We start from the raw sequence: 21,463 nt of genomic DNA on the forward strand, positions 1-21,463 counted from the left end.
TCCTTTTCGTACTCGCGGATCGATAAAACAAGGAGAACGTTTGTATGAAGTCTTTTTAGTGTTTATTTTTAACCTCCACTTTTACAATTTTAATATAGCATCAGCAGTTTCTTTATCCTTATTCTCTCAAAGTCACTGGCACTTACACAATGCGATATCTGCTGCTGTACATTGCCCAAATCTTTTCGATTCATGGTTCCAACGTTGATACTGCACCAACGTCCATTCGGTTCGTGTATTTTTCTTAATTTCAGAGACGTCCAAAAATGTTATTTCGCATTTCTTCGTGTTTGAAAAAGTTGCCAAAAAATTTAAAGCTTTCCTGTTTCTATATGGGTGTTCTTCATTCACAGAATATGTCCAGAAATGATTCAGTGACTTGATTTTGAATCTGGAAGCAAGAGTTATATTTTATTTTATTTTTCGCTTTATTTAAAATCTAGAAATACGCAGTGAATACTAAAATAATTGAACTAAGAATTTTCCGTGGACCAGTACCGAACCGCGAACCGGCGTTTGAGAAACGCCGTACTAATATATATTACTACACCCATTTACTTATCAAACATTAAATTAACTTAGTTTAATGCGAGTGCTAGAATGAAGAAGTTAAATAAACTAGAGAAAGTTGTTAACTAAACGACCTCATGATGATGACAGAGAATCAGAAATGAACGATTTTCAAGGAAGTTGAAAGTTATCGAGTATCTGACTCACCTTGATGTATGTACGATCTTTGCTAACAAGTTATGATTGTAACTCCATTTTTGAAGTTCTGAGACAAGCAAATCTAGAATATTAATACACTTCGGTAATAGTCTACATCAGTGAAAGTGAAGCCTAGGATGCAAGTGGTCTAGTTTCGTGTCTAACAACTAATAATAAATAATAATCTGTGGTGCCACAGCCCTTGAAGGGCTCAGACCGACCAGCCGGCTGCTGGCCTCACGTTCACATGCCGAAGCAGAGGTGGACGATCATCTAACCAGAATAGAGGTATCGTGTGGTTAGCACGATGATCTCCCCAGCCGTTATAGCTGGCTTTCGCAACCGGATTTCACTACCTATCGTAGCTTGCCAAATGCATCACGATGCTGGGTGCGCACCGGTCCCATACACTGACCGAAATTTCATGAGAAAATTTCTTCCCTCATGAGGACACGAACCAGCGCACATTCCGTAATGCGAGTCCTAGGCAGGATGCCTTATAGTTAGATCACGACGTCACGGCGCGGGATTTCTAACAACTAAGGCAACATTATTCATTATCAAACGATGTACCAATTTTGCAAATCTGGCTTTCAGGTAGTAGCTCCCTGTAAAGCAGGTTTGAATAATTTCAAGGAAAAAATGTTCCTGGGCTGGGTATCGATCCCGGGACCCTTCGCTTAGCGCACGAATGCTCTCCCGATTGAGCTACTCCAGGACCTACACACGACACCGTCACAATCTTTCCCTTATATCCACACAACTCAAATGGACTGACAAGACGCCAGAACCCAACTTTGAGTGCACACAAATTCTGTATGACTTAAATTGTGGCTTCCTATTAATGTACCTCCAGTAACGAATATATTATGCAAATATGGCTTTCGGGTAGTAGCTCCCTGTAAAGCAGGTTTGAATAATTTCAAGGAAAAATTGTTCCGGGACTGGATATCGATCCTGGGGCCCTTCGCTTATCGCACGAATGTTCTCCCGACTGAGCTACCCCAGGAAGTATACACGACACCGTCACAATTTTCCCCTTATATCCATAGAACTCAAATGGGCCGACAAGATGCCAGAACCCAACTTTGAGTGCTGAAAAATACTGTGTGACTTAAATTGTGGCTTGCTGTTAACGTACCTCCAGTAACGAATATATTATGCAAATCTGGCTTTCCAATTTATTTAGTAGTCTAATATTCAAAAAGTTGCAATTATGAATCAGCTTCTTTATCAGATTGGTATTTTAAGTAGCTTGTGTTTCATTTAAGCATTTCTTGATACAACATTTCGAGCCTTTTATGATAAATTCAAGAATATACACTGTGTGTATGTATGTATGTAGGGTAAACTGGGGTCTGTTGGACAGTCGGGCATGTTGAACACTCTGTACTTTAACGTGTTACCTCGCCACTTGTGGGCACCACATTCTGCTAGAAGTCAATGACGGAAGTAGCCACGAGTGGCTACTTCCGTCATTGACTTCTAGCAGAATGTGGTGCCCACAAGTGGCGAGGTAACACGTTAAAGTACAGAGTGTTCAACATGCCCGACTGTCCAACAGACCCTAGTTTACCCTATGTATGTATTGTATGTATATATTAAGTTATGATCAGCCTCTTGCCCTAGTAGTTAGCGACACTGGCTCCTAAGCAGAAGTTTCAGGTTCGATTCTCGATTCTACGTGGGTGTTTGTGTTGTACTTAGGTTTAATTTATATTTAGATAAAGGTGTTAGGAGGGGACTGGAGCATTATACGAAAAATTCGCTGTGAATATTCCCTTAAGGCTAGGGGTTCACCTGGGACCGCTCGCAACCCGATAGGAATACATTCATCCATCCATCCATGTATGTGATGCTCGTCTTAAATTTTAACAATGAAGTCATTATCTTTCTTTCTGTCCAATAATATCTCAACGGCTTTTCAGAGCTTGACATATCCAGAGGTGCTTTCTTCAGGACGTAAAAAAGCGAGGCCATTTTATGAAGGTGACGGCCCAAACCAGTTGTGTTCTCTAACCGCTTTATGTCGTAGGCCAGGAATTAATTTTGAGGTGTGAATAATGTCTTTCTATTTCGAGTTCGAGTTTTAGGAGAATAATTAACTTCAATATTTCCCTTCATAATCAGTTTGATTTATTTACAGAGAGATTGCATAGTTTTTGTTTAAATTTGTTGCGTTTCATTATCAACATATTAATCTGTGTATGGTTGCCCATCACGCATTGGCCATCCGCATATAAAAATAAATTTAAAACGAATGTTAGAATTTCACAAAAGTAAAACTGAGGCGTAGAATGCAGTGTACGTAAATGTGCATTGGCTCTGTGCATTTCCGATTTCCTTTCATGACACTGCTTGCCGACCTTCGTGCTGTACGCCACGGGGTTAGTTGTTTTTGTATCTTATTGATTCTACCTTGAAGTAGCATGGCTACAGAGCTTGCATTGTCGGGATTGTGAAAACTGGAGGTCCGTGACTAATGGTCTTCGTGATCATTGCCATCTTCGTGTCGTTTTTATTCAATTATTTAACGATGTTGTATCAAATGCGAAGTTATATAGCGTTGGTGGAATTAGTAATAACGAAGTAGTATTTAGCAAGATGAATTCGAGGATTCGCCATGGGGCTATCTGACATTTGCCTTATAGTTGAGAAAACTCTCGAAAGAAATCCGACCAGTTAATCAGCCCATTCGGGATTCGAATCCATACAGCCTCAGTTTTTGAGTTCAACTTGTTACCATCTGAGTATTCCGATGGCTTATCTTCGTGTCCTGAACAGTATTTTTAAAGATAGTGCATATCTCATATGCACCAGAGAATATGAAGTTAAATTCTAGATACGTTGTTCACTTAGAAGTCTCTGTCACTTGTTAGTTCGGTATATGTAGTCTCTGTAGTACTGCTGACTCGCTACTACCACCCGTATTAGACTCACGCTGAAGATTTATCAGTAATGCGTGATTTATTTATCTGTACAAGTCTCAGATAACTGCATGAGTACCTGTTCCTGTAGGAGACTGGTACGATGGGCAGTATTCTTTCCATCATTGTTTGCAGGGACATAAAAAAATTATCGAAACTGTTAAACATTTTATGCACTCTATGCTGGAATGTAGTATTTTGCTCAGTCAGTGGAACAGGCCTGGGCGTTAATAGCTCAATTGAGGTACCGCAGGCTACCCCTTAACTCCTCACTCTACATTCGTCGACAGAAGTTATGTATCGGACCGTTACGAGTAGACCTGAAGACAAGTATTCTGAGTGACGGATTCTATAAGGCATACATCACAGTTTTCGGCTCTCGTTGGTCGCCTAAAATGCACCACTGAATGCACAGTACTTTACTATGTGTTCGTTTCTAAAGCGGTGAAGCGAAAAGAACATGGACGGGGGTAGCCTATCTCCTTTTCTTTTTCCTTCCCCTTTATGGCCAGGGCTGCAGTAGAGCTATTGACTTCGAACTTAATGGATTGGTCGTTAAGTCATAGATCGAGGTATCAGTTCTTAGCCATCGAAATGCTGCACATATAACATGGAAATCTCAACCTTAAAATAAATAAGCATGTCTAGAATGTAAAGTAGACGAGAATTTTGTATTTATATAGTCACAAAAAACGTTCAAGACAAACTGACGTCATTTGCACGTAATGCATTATTTTTAACCTCTCGGCAAGTGGGTACAGGTCTAGCAAACATGTCTCGTAATGGTTCCTACGTTTAGCAAGGTTGCAGGTTACAACATTTCAACAGGGTAATTAGAGGTAACCTCTGAGCAATTGATCAGTGGTGTTCATAAGGAACATTGTATAGAAAATGTCGCTGAATCCGGAACGTTCGTAAGATGAAAGAAAACTTCTAAACTATCATTTAAAGCACTATTAGGTCTTATGTACTTGTATCGTATATAAAATAAGTTCCCCTAAAATATTTTGTCATAGGGTGCACAGTTAGCAGTACTACTAGAAAGCTAATTTTTCACGGAGGAGACCCATGTTAATATTATGACGAGGGCAAGCACTTTGTAATAGACAAAGACGGTATAGGGGTTGGTTTTCTCAGGATATTTCGTTCTCCATGTCACCATTTCTTCGTGTTTTAAGTCGGTTATTTTAAAACGCTGTATCGACTAGAAGTTATTCAGCGTCTGTGGAATTGGTGATGAAATGAGACAGAGAATTCGCTATGGGATTACTTTACGTTCGCTTTATAGTGGAGTAAAACGTAGGAAAAACAAAACCAAACAATCAGCTCACACAGGAATCGAACACACGACTGAGAGCAGATTTTGGTCAACAGGCAAACGCGCCTATCGCCTGAGCTACTCCGATAGTTGAAACCTTCGAACTTTAACATCTACACAGACCGTAGGATTCTACGTTAGATGTTCCAAGAAAGCAATAAACCGTAGGAATCCCTAGACCTAGAGTTTACGCCGATGGTTTATCTTACCTAGTCGAATAGTGTTAAGAGAAATTGGTTCTATCCGAAATGACTATGAATATGATGGACAAACATACAAAAATAATTTTTAATTGGTGTAAGATTTATTTCTCAATAAAAATGGTACAGTATACTGTTTTCTTAATCTACTTACGCACTAAATAAAACTCTGTAGCGGGTAGCCTACAGCTTTTAATGAGAAATTATAGTAGGTCTACGTTTTTACTTCGTTCCATTTCCTATTTACATTCTCGCTATTGCGTGACAGTTTGTAACGTAATTGTAAATGTTTATTTCAACAGATCACGAAGATTTCTTGAAAATCGAGAATGGATACGGTTGGAGGCTCGTAAGTAGGAAATGGAACGTTGTTGACCCTAAGAGCCCGACCTTCAGAGCCATAATGACACATTCCCTTCTGTTCTCTATCCTTAATTTGCATATATTAAGACATTAAGCGGAGGTAATTATGAACTCAGGTCTTGTTTCAAGTTTTGTATGCAGTATGACTATTTCCAATTGGAAAAACATACACGTCATTTTATCAAATGATAGGCCTATGTATCATATGCCTTGCCGCATTTACGTTATAAATAGATACAGTAGCTCGCTTTCGGCCGCGGTGTACTAAATAACTAAGGCACTCCAAATATAATATTATTGCCGCGTCTGTCATTCAAGCACTAGCGCACTGGTCTCCCATGCAGAATACCCGGGCTTTGATACTCGACTAGGTCATATCGTAGTGAACAAAGCAGACTTTGGAGAGGGTTTTTCTCGGGGTACTCCTGTTTCTGTCATTCCACCTTTAACGTCGTCGACAGGAAGAGAAACGTATGTAGAGCACTTTTACTCTGGTTGTGAGAGACGATTAATTCGTTTCTATGATACGGGATCCCCGACTTCAGTTTCCACCTTCGGTCAACAGGTGATCTCATATAAAATTTAATCAAGGTAATTATTCGACCAAAGAAAACAGTACATAATTAGGGGAACAATTTATGATATTGAGTAATTTTACTCCTAAAGGCAATTGAACTATCTTCTGCGTTATACTGGCTTAAAATTATTTAAATTTAATTTTCATGTGAAATTGTATCATTCTTAATTATATTATGGGCATCAAACTGCAAATTTTTCGGAAAAGGTTTTCCGTTGCTTGCTTTGATATGTACAGAGACCAATATTTACCTTAAACTTAATTTATTCCCTTCATTTCGTTTGAATGAATTATTATTATTATTATTATTATTATTATTATTATTATTATTAGTTTATTTTACGACACTTTATTAACTGCTATGGTTATCGAGCGTCTGAGTGACATTAATGAGATAATGTCAGCAAAATGAGACCAGGATCCAACACTGAAAGTTATGTATCCAGTATTTGGGTTGAGAGAAAACCTAAAAATAAACCTTAACCAGGTAACTTGCTCCAGCTATGATGTGAACCGGGGCCTGCAATTTTGCAGTCTGACGTGCAGACCATTACTCCAAGCGGTGGAATATTTTTATTATTATTACTATTATTTACTACTCACCATTGCTATAGCACTGCAGTTACTTGAAGGCATTTCACTTGAAGGGTCTCAGTCGAAGTTCATACTTGGTCCATTTTCCATTACGTAATACTAAAGTGGATAAACGGTTCGATTGCCATAAATTAAGGTTGATATGAACGCGAAGTTTCAACCTATTTAATATAGTATAACATTCTCCAAGCGGGATTTGTCCCGTAAAGCCTTGTTTTTCTGAACCGACGCATGCGACGTGCGAGGTGCGAAGCCCCCCTCGCACAAATCCGGACTACACGAGAGATAGTGGTTTCTTTAGTTCGAGGTGCGCAGACCTCGCATCTCGCAGTTACAGAAACCATTCGCTATCTCTCGTGTAGTCCGGATTTGTGTGAGGCGAGCCTCGCACGTCGCATGCGTCGGTTCAGAAAAAGAAGGCTTAACCGAGGCTTCAATGCAGCATGCGTTTACCACAGCAGATTCTTGAAGAAAATGACTATCATGTCTAGCACCCTTAACCCACCGCCTTCGTCGTCGTCGTCGTCATCCTCCTTCTCATCATCATCATCATCATCATCGTCGTCGTCGTCGTCGTCGTTAGTAGCGGTAGCAATTGTATTTTTGTCTTCGTCTGCCGAATTTCGTTTACCGTTACTTTTGTCATTTTACATGGAGTTTAGGAAAACGATATGGAATCACTGTGAGAATTGACAAATGGTTAGAATCTAGTGTGTGGGTCAGTACAACGTGAGGTGTCCCTTATCCACATAACAAAATATGATGCGCATATTATACGCTACATGGAAGAATTGAATGTTATGATTTAAACTTTTGTAGCAAAAACTGAAAAATGAAGTTATCTTGATGTAGAAGTAAGTAGTTGATGTAAAAACATTCAGATTCTGTGGGACGAATTTTTAAGTATGCTGGGAATCGAGTCAAAGTAAGTTGTCGGACTGGAATATGAACGAGTCGTAATAAGCATACACAGGAAACTCAGTGCTTCTGGACTGTTTGGTATTTTCGTTCCTCTCTGAATCTTCTCAGGTGGCTGACCAGATTAAAAAAAATCCCGCTATGTACTAGAAGGAAGGCTAGCAAGTTGTTTTAAATCTCTCTTTCTTTGTCTTGTTTTGCCTCTTCCTCCGATTCTGACTTACAAACAATATTACGAGTATTAGGGGAGAGTATATTTTTGGACCGTCATTAAACATCCACAATGCGGGCCTCTCTGACCATGTGGTCAATATTTCGTAGGATCGCTGTGGAGAAAACACGTAACAAAGCACAACTACCCAGTCCTACGAACAGAAAATATCCACTCCTCACATCGGGAATCGAACCATGGACTACTTGGATGGCGGCAGACCAGTTTAAACTTACAATAGAAAAAAATTGTGATTTCCTCGTTATTTAATGTTTTATTTCTCTTTAATCTGGTATATAACTCTGATTGAGGTTCTCACTGGTATATAAGTATGTTTGTTATCAGGAATAGCCTACATCATACTTGAGCAAGAACAGTACTATATTGTTTGTATACATCTTAAGTCTGATTATTGTAATTTGTTACTAGTCAGCGATGTATGCAATGGAGAGGTAAAGGAACTGGTCTCCCTATTCCATTATCTCCTAGCTTCGTTTCCTCATGAGTGATGCTTATTGGTGTCACTTATAAGGTTCAAACCTGTCTTCGGATAGTTGGGTAAACACCATCAACAATCTGTTAAAGTCTCAGTTGACTGTTTAGCCATACACTTTCTGTATGTGGCACAGGATATGTCAATGCTTTGTAAAAGACAGACTCTTCATCATAGAGTGGTAATAATCAAATAATAATAATAGATTATGATGATGCTTTTAATAGAAAAAGGAGCATCTTCTGCGGACATCTGGAGAAAGAACTGAGGAAGAGACCAGTAAAGTGCTTTGTGTGGAGTGTAGCATTGTATGGGGGCAGGAACATGGACATTACGACGAAGTGAAGAGAAACGATTAGAAGCATTTGAAATGTGAATATGGAGAAGGATGGAACGTGTGAAATTTACAGACAGAATAAGAAACGAAGTTGTGTTGGAAAGAGTAGGTGAAGAAAGAATGATGCTGAATCTGATCAGAAAGAGGAAAAGGAATTAGCTGGGTCACTGCTTGAGAAGAAACTGCATTTTGAAGGATGCACTGGAAGGAATGGTGAACGAGAGAAGTGTTCGGGACAGAAGAAGAAATCAGATGTTAGATGACATTAATATATATGAATCATATGAGGAGACAAAGAAGAAGGCAGAAAATAGAAAACGCTGAAGAATGCTGAGTTTGCAGTGAAAGATCTGCCCTTAAGCAGAACACTATGAATGAATTATGATGATGACGACGATGATGATGATGAGAATGCCTTCAGAAATTATTGAAATGACGGAAAGTTACACTTTTGTTAACTTTCTCAAACAGATCGGACTAAGTCGTCTGATGAGAGAAGTTATGTAAAGTGCACACTGTGATGCTGAGGCTGTGACTAATTAGTGCACTTCTTATCATTGTACCAGGCAACGTCTTATTGTACTATGAACTGATGTGAATAGGTGTACAGCCCACAGGAGAGTAGGTTTGTGTGAATTTGTTTTTAGAAAAAAATAGAAACAATAACGCATAACAACCTGATACAGGACTGCACTAACATTGATAACAAATGAAGTATAGATACGGTACAGTGGTCGCCATTGTAGACTATATAACTTACACATTGATCCAAGGTTGAGCATGTGCATATTTAAGGTATTATGTCTGCAATTAATGGCCAAAAATAGTCAATTTTTTATTTTTAAAATTTGATGTAATTTTGTACTCTATAATTAGGAATATTAAATCGAGACCTTTGAGATGGGCAGGGCATGTAGCACGTATGGGCGAATCCAGAAATGTATATAGAGTGTTAGTTGGGAGGCCGGAGGGAAAAAACCTTTGGGGAGGCCGAGACGTATGTGGGAAGATAATATTAAAATGGATTTGAGGGAGATGGGATATGATGATAGAGACTGGATTAATCTTGCACAGGATAGGGACAGATGGCGGGCTTATGTGAGGGCGGCAATGAACCTGCGAGTTCCTTAAAAGCCATTTGTAAGTAAGTAAGTAATACTTTAGGTTTAAGGTGGTGCTTTTCATTCGTGTAGTTGTGTCTTTAGTAAGGGGTGTTTGGATTGAAGTAGTTCAAGAAAAAGTATTTCTACATTTCTGATGTAAGTTTTTAGCGGTTTTATTTTTGTATTAATAGTATCTATACTAAATAGTCGTATATAGTATTTTATTTTACGTAGATATTTTACTACACTGTGAATGTTAAAATCACGTTTCATTCCAAACCAAAATGACGATATAGGCTTTTATTTCTTAATTGTGGCTGTGGGGAAAAGTGAAAAACGGGAGCAAAATGAAATATAACGGAAATAATTTTTTGAAGTCACGCTTTTCTGTTAGGCCTAATTGAGTGCAAATTGAAATTTAACTTAATAAGTGATTACATATTTTTTAATATCATTAATTTACATATTAATGTTGAAGTTTAGTGATAGAATTTTTTTTTTTAATAGGCCAACTTTTGGAATTCTTGATCTTTCGTAATGAAAAGGTACGAACATAGAATGGTGCTACTGATGTAGTGATAAAGAATACATTAGAACTATACAGAAGTGTTTTTACAGAAACACTGCCTCCTTCTGGAGAAACCTTTACTTGATTTGAAACTTTTAGGATTATGCCGGATGACATTTGAATTTGCGAGTAGGAGCAACTTTCAGTACAACACCCATTCAAAAATGCATTAGTTGGTAGAAATTGGTATAAGATATTCGTTAAAAGAAATGCATAGGCATCATAACATACAATTAAGTCAAGGACAGGAGCTTTTAAAAGAGAAAACATATTCCAATTTTTTTTCATTGCTGACTAACCTTCAAGACCAGCATAATTTTTGCACCAGTCGAATATTCAGTGTAGATGAAACGAGCATATCGACTTTTCTAATAAGTCATAAAAGATCTTTGGGCACAAGGGGAAAAATGCAGGAATTCTGTCTCCTGCATAAAGAGAAACGAAAACTGCTGTAATTTACTAAAATGGGGCAGAGCAGAATATTCCACCGCTGTTGATATTTTCTCGATCACGCGGGAATCCTGAATAGCTGAATGAGATGCTACCCGAGACGAAGATGGCATGTCACCCTTTGAGCTTAATGCAGTCGGAAATATTTTGCCTCCTCTGAGTTGAAGTTTGTAAAATCACTAAAATCCAGTGAGAATGATACCGTTCTTTTGATTTTAGATGGGAATGCTACCCATACTAAAAATACCGCACTCGTTCAAGCCGCGTAGGAACACAGAGTGTACATTCTCTGTATTCTAGATCACACGTCTCACAAGTTGCAGTCTCTGGATATAACTTTCATGTTGCCGTTGTGCATTTGCTACACCCAAGAAAGTGAAACATGGCAGCGAAAAAATACAGAGGAAGTGGTAACGTTTCGCCAAATGAGTTCGCTCTTTGGTAAAGCTTACAGAAGAGCAAGCACTGCTCGAATTGCAGAGAGCGGTTCCAAGATTACTGGTATTTGCCCCTTTTGATGCATATATATATATATATATATATATATATATTTGTTCCTGTAACCACTACAGGTTGCCATTGACAAAGAGTACCATGATACAATAAATAGAGTAAATGCCTTGAGGCTTAGTGATACCTTGTTGTTAGAGTGAAAAATAACAATTTGAATTAGATTTAAACACATAATAAGAAACGAAGTAAAGTCTAGAAGTTGCGAATTAAACTCATGATCCATATGTATGATGCCTGAAAATAGTTTTTGATCCTGTGAGTGTTGAAATTGTTAGATCTCTTAAAATATCTCTATCCAGGCCAAAAGATTTACAGAAGTCGACTAGGATCCGGAGTATGATCACACGGGCTCCTATCATTAGTCCTGTAATGACGATGGATTCCAGATGGTGTTTGTCCTTATAAAAATTGATGGAAGGTTCATATATATTCCTTTTTTCCTCGTGTACTTCTTCTGACTGATGTTCATGCGATTCGAATCTCACAGTAGGGTCTATGATGTAACCTTCAAGAGAGGCAGGATTAATTGCAATTATGTCGATTCTTCGATTACTGCCTTCACTAGATATGCCGTGTAGTTCTTCATATACTGAATAACCTTTGTTCGTTAAGGCAGTTGCTATTACAGATCTTACTGTATGATGCCGCGTATTTCGTAGAAGTTCACCGTGTGGATAGGCCCCCAAGACATGGACAAGGGTTTCAACCTCGCTGTCGTAACGTCGACAGAGGTTACTGCCCGAAGACATGCCAGGTACACTACATACAGCTGAAACGTTCGCATTCATCTTGATCGCTTCCCCACACTCACTACAGGAAAGACCCTTGTGATTCCGGATCCACTTATTGGCCGGGGTATATTGTTGGTATAAGAGCACGCCTTTCCTTTTATGTTTTTTCTGGCTCCAGTTCTCAAACACTTTTTCTCTTAATTCTTGCCGTACCTTTCGCGTATCTTCAGTGCCGTATTTGTCTAAAATATTTGCTGATTCGGTGATATTGAGTGCTGTTAGACTGGATGTAATTTCTTGGGATAATTGCCTTGTAGCATGTAGGAAGGAATTATTGTATTTAAGCAACATCTTACATGCATTTATATGTTGCAAGTATAATTCCAAACACATTCGTTGATGAAGCTGGAGGAAAAAGTCAGCCATCTCAGCCAACTTCTTCTGTCTCAATGAGACAAGCATTATCAGAGTTACGGATTCATTAGAGGCAGTTACACCAGAATGGGCAGATAATTAGCAAACATATGAGCCCAAGTGACTGTCCTTGCCGTAGGCCCAATCCACAAACAAAAGAAAATCTTTGAGAGGGAAAACAACTGACTCAATGTCGAGTCCATATTTCAAGGACATGAAAGCTAGAACTTTTCAAACAAAACCAACCCAAGCTGTCACAGAACCATGATGACGAGAAAATGCAGAGTGTTTGTTTTGCAGTGAAATATTCTCCACATCAAAGAGAAATGAGTTCAATGTTCATCATGTTTGAACTGGGTGAATGTAAACTGCACATCATTTGACTGTGAAGTAGAAGTAGATTATGTTTGTGACTTTTGTTTTAGAAATATCAAATAATGCTCTTGTTAATATGTTTTTTTCAACTCATTTCTTTTAGTTTGAATATTAATATTGAAGTTCATTATTTCTCAGAAATACAAAACCATTAATATTCATTTTCATTGATAACGTATTTGTATGTTTTGTATTACAAATGTTAAATGTTAAGTGACTAATTTCTGGTTTTTCTTTTCGTTTTCTGACTTTAGTTTCAATTTATTATGGAGATTCCCTGGCTTCATTAATGTTAAAAAATTATAGCACTGTAATGTGTGTGAGTTTTGTATTATAAACGTTAAATAATGGCAAGTTTGTATAATTTTTTAGTTTCTGACTATTAGTTTAATGTTCCTATTGAGATTCAAAGATTCTTATTGAAAAATATAACATGATTGATATCCATAATTGAAGGGTTCAGAACCATAGTGGACCAAGCGCCATTTACTAAAACCGTAGAAAACAAGGGTTAAAATGAAGTTATTACCGTAATTCAATTGAAACATATGGCAAGTAATATAAAGTATACATATTAAAACTAAATGATATGTCAATCTTCATTAAACTATGGCATTCACTTAACTTTTACATCTGCTTTCTTCGTTTTTAATAAATGGCGCTTGGCCCAATGTGGCTCTGAATCCTGCAATTGATGCCGTAACGGTTCTTATTTATGCACAGCTACAAAAAATTCTTTCCTGTAATTGTAATCCACATACGTTCTGAAATTATGTCTTAATTTAGACACTTCACTTTGCTCCACGTAAGTTTTCACTTTAGCTCATCTTGGGCAACGTGAAAAATAAATAGGGGTGTGGTAATGCAGGTATACCTAATTAAAGGTATAAGGTTTTCTTTTATTGATCACTGCAAGGTATAACGAAAGGTATTCTGTGTTACATTCAGGGTAGAAATTTATAAAAGTGATTATTAACATATAGCCTATATATATATATATATATATATATATATATATATATATATATACACACACAGTCGCCATCTAGTTCACAACAATAGAACCAGTCTAACATAGAACACAGGCCTTCGGATTTCACCCAGAAGATTAACTCGCGATATGACCAAAGATGTTAAAGCGAGTATAAATAACAGCTTGAAAAAAAATTCTCCTTCACGGAGCAGAATCCTTCACGGCAGATCTTTTGTGATTTTTCTTAAATATTCTGCTGCGAGATACGTTATCTCAGAGACCTGCAGTTTCCTTCCCCATTGTTATTCCATGATTAAACCTTCATAGCTATGGTGTCTTCTCATTTTCTTATTACTGTTTTTATAGTTTAAATAGGGATTAAGTTAAATTTAATAAAAATACATATGACTATTGAATACATTTTCATTTCACGTATATAATTTGAAATACCATTATAATTATTATCATAATCATGAAAAACAACAAATTCGTATCGATCTTTAAGAATTGTGCCCTTTCTGGTCCTCTCTCTTAGAAATCCGCAAAATAGCGGGAGTAGTGGGTCAAACACGAGACAAACAGCGCACATGGGAGAGTGAGTGATCCGTCCCAACTTACCTACTCTACCGAGAATCGAACGAGTTTATGCTGATTTGGAATACTGATTTTTTTATGGATAGGCCTATATACATTTATAAGTTACTTTTGAAGGATAAGGTCATTGTGGATGTTATGATAATTTAATGTATTACGACTTTTCCTTAAGAGGGAGAAATACTACCAAAAGATCCGACTGTAAGATTTAGTCAAAATGATAACCTGTAGAATGCGAAAAATTATTTAGTTGAATAGTAATGTATTTTATAGCTGTTTGCCAAATGTTGGAACCTTGGCCATTTGCGCTTGCATTCTTGTTAGAAAATACGATAGAATAGCATGCGGGATAGAAAGTTGTTTCGGGTGCCATTATAACTGTATCAAACCGCGCGAGCCAACGAATGTTTCCGTGACAATGAACCCAACAACAACTGGGTACACCGAAATGTGGTTATATATTTTATTCCACCAGCATTACACTCTATTGGTATTAGCAAAATGGGAAATAAGTACAGAAACCTTCATTGTGAATCATTTCCTCTTTTATTCTAACGAGACCTACTTCAGGTTAACAATAAAGTATCTATTATACTGTACCGTGATGTCCTCCCAATTAAATGTGCGTTACTAATACTTTCTCACACGCTGGCTATCTAATAATAATAATAATAATAATAATAATAATAATAATAATAATAATAATAATAACAATAATAATAATAATAATAATAATAATAATAATAATAAATAGGAAGCATTGGAGAAAGCTGGGTTTGCAGTGAAAGACCTACCCTTGGGCAGAACACTAAATGAATAATAATAATAATAATAATAATAATAATAATAATAATAATAATAATAATAATAATAGCTAAATCATCACTATCAAGTCATAATGGGCCAATTGGTTAGGTCTCCTAAACTGGGATCATTACCCTAGATGTGGTTTCCCCGTTCTTTCCCGAACTTAAGGTCACCAGATGTTCCTTTTTCTGAGAACAGTCTATATTTCTCCAAAAAAAAAATTCACTCCTGAAATGCCTCCGGATGAAAAATGTTTCTCAAATATCCCTGGATTTCTAGTACAGTAACCCCACCTAACCGAGAGAGATATGTTCCGAAATCTACCCTGGACACACGAAATCGCGGATAATAGCGAACCCTATAAATATTTCATTGGTAAGGTGCTACTGCAGCACATGCCAGGACAGTGAAAAATAAATAATCGGTGTAATGTCACTAAGGACAGACTTAGTGATTGATATACAGTAGTATTATTAAAATCTGTAAATACATAGTACGATTAAATTCTAGATTTCCTATAAAACCCTTCATATTAAGACGCTAAGCGCTAAAATACGTAAAAAAGTTGTCGCCGACGATAACCATTAACAGTGGATAACATAACCGCGAATATATATTCCGCCGATAAGGGGAGATTACTGTATAACTCATTTTTATAGTTCAGGTTACATCAAGAATAACAGCGAACCAATTACAACACTCGCTATGATCTCTGATTACGATGTTTTCGATTTACTCCTTGAACGATTCGTTATCTTTAGGAAGAACTGACGTAGTAAATATTAGGTCCCAGTTTAAGCTGGTGGCAGAAGTGTATGTTATAGTTATAGTTCATAATAAGGTAGGTGTCCCTGATATGGCCATGCTAAGGTTTGAGAATTTTTCTAGCCGCCATTTTGAAAAAAAATGTAAACCATTTTTTTTTCTTACTCGTTCTCAGTCTAATGGACTTTCTTAAAACAATTTTCTTTCCCCATAAAATTAGCTTTAATTGTCCAAAGAGTCCCAAATTCCAAAAGTCTACTTAGTGGCCATATCAGGAACATGTGCACATGATATGGCCACCCTTGTTCCATGTTCTACAAATCGTGATTGTTTTCAGTTTGATAGCGCAGTTGTGCTAAAATTAAATAATTTTGGTATAAAATGAATAAACATGACACTCAATAATCTGTTTTATAATACAAAAGTGTAGTGAAAACAGGTTTTTCCATAAAACATTAAGTTGTTTTTCTTAAAATACAAAATTTTTGCGTAATCCCACCTATAAGGCATGTAAATTTGTCAGGTGAAAAAAAATAAAAGTGAAATGAACTTGATATGGCCATGGTGCATTTGATATGGCCATATCAGGAGCGGGTAAGCTTTCACGAAAATCGTTTGATTATGAACAACACGTAAAAGATACGCCATCAACGATAACACCAATCAACAGAACATTAAAAACTGAATGGAGTACTATGGTTTTCATGAAACAAGTCTTTGAAAAACATGCATAAAACAAAGGAGACTTACCAGAGAAAAATAAGAAGAGGTCACATGAAAACCGCAAAACAGGCAACTGACGCCATATTGCTCAACCTGGCTGGATGGAAAACGGTCAAGTAGCATACCAGGATGCCCTTTCACTGGATCCTGCTGTAATTTAGCGGATTTTTTGGTTAAGTAACTCACAATAGGGGGGTGGCCATATCAGGAACATGGCCATAACAGGAGCACCCACCTTATAGTTGGTTTCAAATAAATTTTAGTTTTCTTTTATGTATATATGGTCTAAAAATGCCGAAAAAAATAAAATGTAAAGTAAGTTATGTCATGTTGAAGGAATTTTTTTTCTCCGACGAGATAAAACTGCGGTGTTTCATTTCTTTCTTTGTGCTAGACAACATTTAGTGTGAGTAGTGGCGGGAAAACTTCTGTTTTATAGAACATGTGGGAACAAAAAATTAAAATTGCCGTGATTCACGAAAATAGTAATAACATAAAAATGTCTAAGTTTTTTAATAATGTTTTTCCAGATGAAATTGATATGTGGAACAAGGGATATATGCGTTTCACTGTGAAACATTAAAAACATTTTAAATCTATGGATTGTACTGCTGGTCAAACACGGAAATTTAATGAGCAATTGTGAAGTTTATGATAGACATTGGACTTTAGCTGTAGTGAGAGAAGCATTCCAAACAGCTCTTTTGTAATTTCAATTTCTGATATTTTAAACTGTTGTATTTTTTAAATATTGTCTCCTTTTGTCAGAAATATGAAAATTGCTACAGAAAAGCCACAATTAAAACAAAATATGTTAATTTCTTTGAGATAAAGGAAAATGGATAAATTCTATCACACACAGGCTTCACTTGAGACATATTTAGGTCTAAAAAATTCAATTGTAACAATTTCAGATGACAATACATACAAGCATTCGGTGGTTTGTAAAGGAAAGGCAAAATCAGTGTATTTACCAAAACAAAGTAACACTTGGTAGAAAAATCCTTGGTTTATTTAGTACACGGTTGGTACATTCTGTTATTCATTTAGTCTCTCTTGATATTGGAGGATTCCACTGCTATGAAGTAACGGTTAGCATGTTTGACTGTGAAACCAGCGGGCCCGGGTTTAAATTCTGGTTGGGAGAATTTACATAATTGAGGTTTTTTTCGGAGTTTTCCCTCAACCAATTAAGATCGAATTGTGGGTAACTTTCGGCTCTGGATCCTAGACTCATTTCTCTAGCATTATCACCTTCATTTCACTCAGACGCTAAATAATCATAGCAGTTGATAAAGTGTCTTAAAATAAACCAAATAAAAAAGGATCCTGAGGAACAGTAGCGGCTGGTGGTCAAAATAATGAGTGTGCTACAATCTCTATATCGGCCTACTGTATACACTTATATGTATTTATCTTAATTTGAGACTCGCCTAGTGACGAAATATGAAGTCCATACTACGTTCCTTCCTACTGCAGAACGTGTCAATTACCCTGGAGTTAAACCCCTCCATCTTGGACATCATACTCTTTTCTATTGACAGTATTGCAAGAGCAGTGAGGCGATCCTGGGACATAGTGTTCCTTAAAACGTTTTTATGCGTTTAAAGAAAGAAAAACATCTTTCTGGCTCAGCAGTGGTCATTGGTGTTGTAACCAAAATATTTAACAACTTCGTTACTTCATAGAATGGATCCTGTGAATTGTTGGAGGCTGTGTTATGTATTGTAACAATTGAACAGCTCCATCTATATTTCGGAAATCGGGTCTTCCATATAGAACCCCAAGTTGTGACTTTAACACTCTTTTGCTCAGTAAAGTATAGCTGTTGACAGCAACTTCAAGTTCGCGTTCAGGAAAATTATGCGAAAAATTGTCAAAAAATGTTGTTGCGTCTAGGTAGGTTAAAGACTGACACGAGAAGTAGTTTCCTGAATTATACTGTCACATAATTCCTTGGCTTCAATTTTCTAGACTGACTGATTCAGGAGGAACCTCAAAAACCAGGTAGATGGCAGGAGCGGTCGGACACTTGAATTACCAAACAAATTGTACATAGTTCGAGTTCTTCCACAAACAAGCATTCTTTCGTTACGCTTTACTTTTGTAATCTCCAAGCTGTGTTGTGCTGAAGCTGACTACAGCACTTTCCCGCGTAAAAATAGCCAATCAGAGCAGTGATTTCAGTTCGCACATGCGCATTAGTTGTCTACATTCTCATGTAAAGTTTTGAGTAGCACAACGTACCGCCTGAGGCACCAAAGAGCGAAGAGCGGAGACTAAACACTCTATAACGCGTCGTGAACATAACCACGGGAAATTGTCAAATGGCAGATCAAATACTATGGTATTGCAAATACATTATTTGAGCAAAAATTATCATTGTAATGTAGCACATAAGGACGGGCCGCCCCTGCTGAGGAAGTTGTTCTAGAGATAATATATATTCACAGTAAGGATGGAAAGAATTCTGTAACTTTGTTAAGCAGGGATATGAAACGATACTGAGCTAAAACGTTAGGCGGCTCTCATTACTACTAGCAGTCAGAAGAATTTCTAAAATCAACTCTGCTCTTAAATCATTATTCATCTCTAAAAATATGCCTTGTAAAACTTAGTATTGGAAAAGTCATTTAGTGATTCTTACACCTCATTGTCAATTAATTCCGCGAATGCAAGATTGCCATATTTTCGTGATACTACAAGCCTTTGGATCCTAGGTTCTCGGGTTTAAATCCAGTCGAGGAGAATGGATTTCGAGAGGCAATAAAACTTTAGTGGGAAGTAAAGTTGTGGATTTCGTTTAATAGGTTTATGGAAAATGAAAAGAAATAATAATTCTTCATAGACTAGTTCAGACAAAATGTGTCGGTCAATTCGACGATTAATAATAATCCTTGCAGTTGAAAATGTCATTAAATAAAATATTACTGCTGCAGCTACTATTACTACTGCTACTACAGTTACTATTACTAATATTCAAAGATTTACACTTGTTAAACTCTTTCTATTTTTCAAATTGCATCTCTTAACTTTGTCCTTTGATGTTCACGAATTAATGGTTTCCTATTTGTATGTTGTCTGATAACTTTCTTATGTCTCTATTTTTAACATTTTCTGATAAGTAAGTGTTGAAATTAAATATATATCTTAAATTTAAAAATTCAACTCCATGTTGTAGCTTTTACAAGATCTACAGCACTCAAATTGTAGGGTAAAGTTGTCTAATGCCGTGATACCCCTAATTCCGTGATATGTTTTTTCATTGATTATCATGGGATTGGGTATCTTGCTTGAAAGTTCAGCGAGGTCTCAGAAGTAGCTGAAAGATGCACTCTTTCGAGAAAGATGTCTGGCGCTGTGATCGAACGGCAAAGCTTTGACTAACATTCAGTTTTAAAAAAGTATCACGGGATTAGGGGTATTACGGCATTAGGCAACTTTACCCTACGTACGTAGGCTACGTACAATGAGTCGGTAAGTGGACGTTGTTCAGTTTTTCGAATAAGGTTAATTTTGAAAATTCTGAAATATATATTTTTATTAAAAAATCTCTTAAAATATATACAAGCTTCACTGTTCTTTATGGAAAAATATAACGAGAACGTAGAAGTGTGTGCACATTTCAGACACAGTCTTTTCGAGTCTGTTGTTTTGAAACACTTATGTAAATGTTCACCGATAGAAATCATTCACTCACAATAGACGTCTGTTGTTGCAATGACAATAGCAAATATACGATACTTGTTGGAAACTTGCATAGATGAACAAATGATACTGCGTAGAGTGCTGCTTTATTGTCCATCATTGTTCAATAGAAAGTATGTTCCATATTCTCTTAAAAATCAGGACAAATGATAGCCGGGTGCTCTTTCTCTCATCTCAGTAGTAAAGGCATAGTGAACGGCGTGTGAGAAATTATGAGGACAAAAAAATAATTAAGCGGAGGTTGCCTCTCTCTGCAACTGAATAATTCTTTCCTTGTCACGACTTTCACAACCTGTGATCGTCGACGCTGTACCATTGTTTGGAATAGGTTCGAAAATGAGGATTCGATACAGAAATGAGAGCCCTTAAATTCACATAAAACAGGAAACATACACTTTTAGTTATCGGCATCCATTAGCAAACATTAATTGTGTTAGCATCTTTCCATTACAAAGGTGGCAACATGACGTTTCTGTCGGGATTCACCTAACGTCAATAAATGGGATTTAGGAAAGGACTTGCTGCTCTGCAACACAAGAAACCAAAATACTGATGGAGGGCTAATAATAATAAATTTATAAAATTGGAATCTTACACATGCTTGATAGCACGAATTGAAATACTACGTAGACATACAAATTAAACGAAGATCCTTTTTCACACTTCTGAAATGACAAGTTTCACTTTGTTTTACAACATCATTTCTCGTAGAAATTATTTTAGTAATACCAGTATCGTCACTGTTTTCAATACCATCACATTTTAGTTTGTTTCTCAAATGACAGAATTTACAGATTGAGAAGTCAATATTGCAGCAGACGCAGGGTTGCCATAAACTTTGGAACTAAAACCGGGACATATAATTAAAACACCCGCTCATTGTGCAAAAATTGTTTTTTATTGCAATTAAAATAATTTTGCAAAGAAATTAACACAACATTACTTGCTTCTTTTTCCATAATCATATCATTCATATTTCTCAGATTTGCTTACAGCCTGCATGATGGATGGAAATCTTTGTCATACATGAAAAAATTCAGAACATGTCGTGTTCAAATTGTAGTGTCACAGCAATATGCTTCCTCTAGTGTCT

General features: G+C 36.8%; 1 protein-coding gene across 2 annotated transcripts in view; it reads left to right on the plus strand.

Moving 5' to 3' along the window:
• The window catches only part of LOC138700008 (uncharacterized), a 346,744-nt gene that overhangs the window by 17,464 nt on the left and 307,817 nt on the right, over positions 1-21,463 (plus strand). The window lies entirely within an intron of this gene.

The sequence above is a fragment of the Periplaneta americana genome, chromosome 5 (genome assembly GCF_040183065.1).
Source record: "Periplaneta americana isolate PAMFEO1 chromosome 5, P.americana_PAMFEO1_priV1, whole genome shotgun sequence".
In the NCBI taxonomy this organism is placed as follows: Eukaryota; Metazoa; Arthropoda; class Insecta; order Blattodea; family Blattidae; genus Periplaneta; species Periplaneta americana.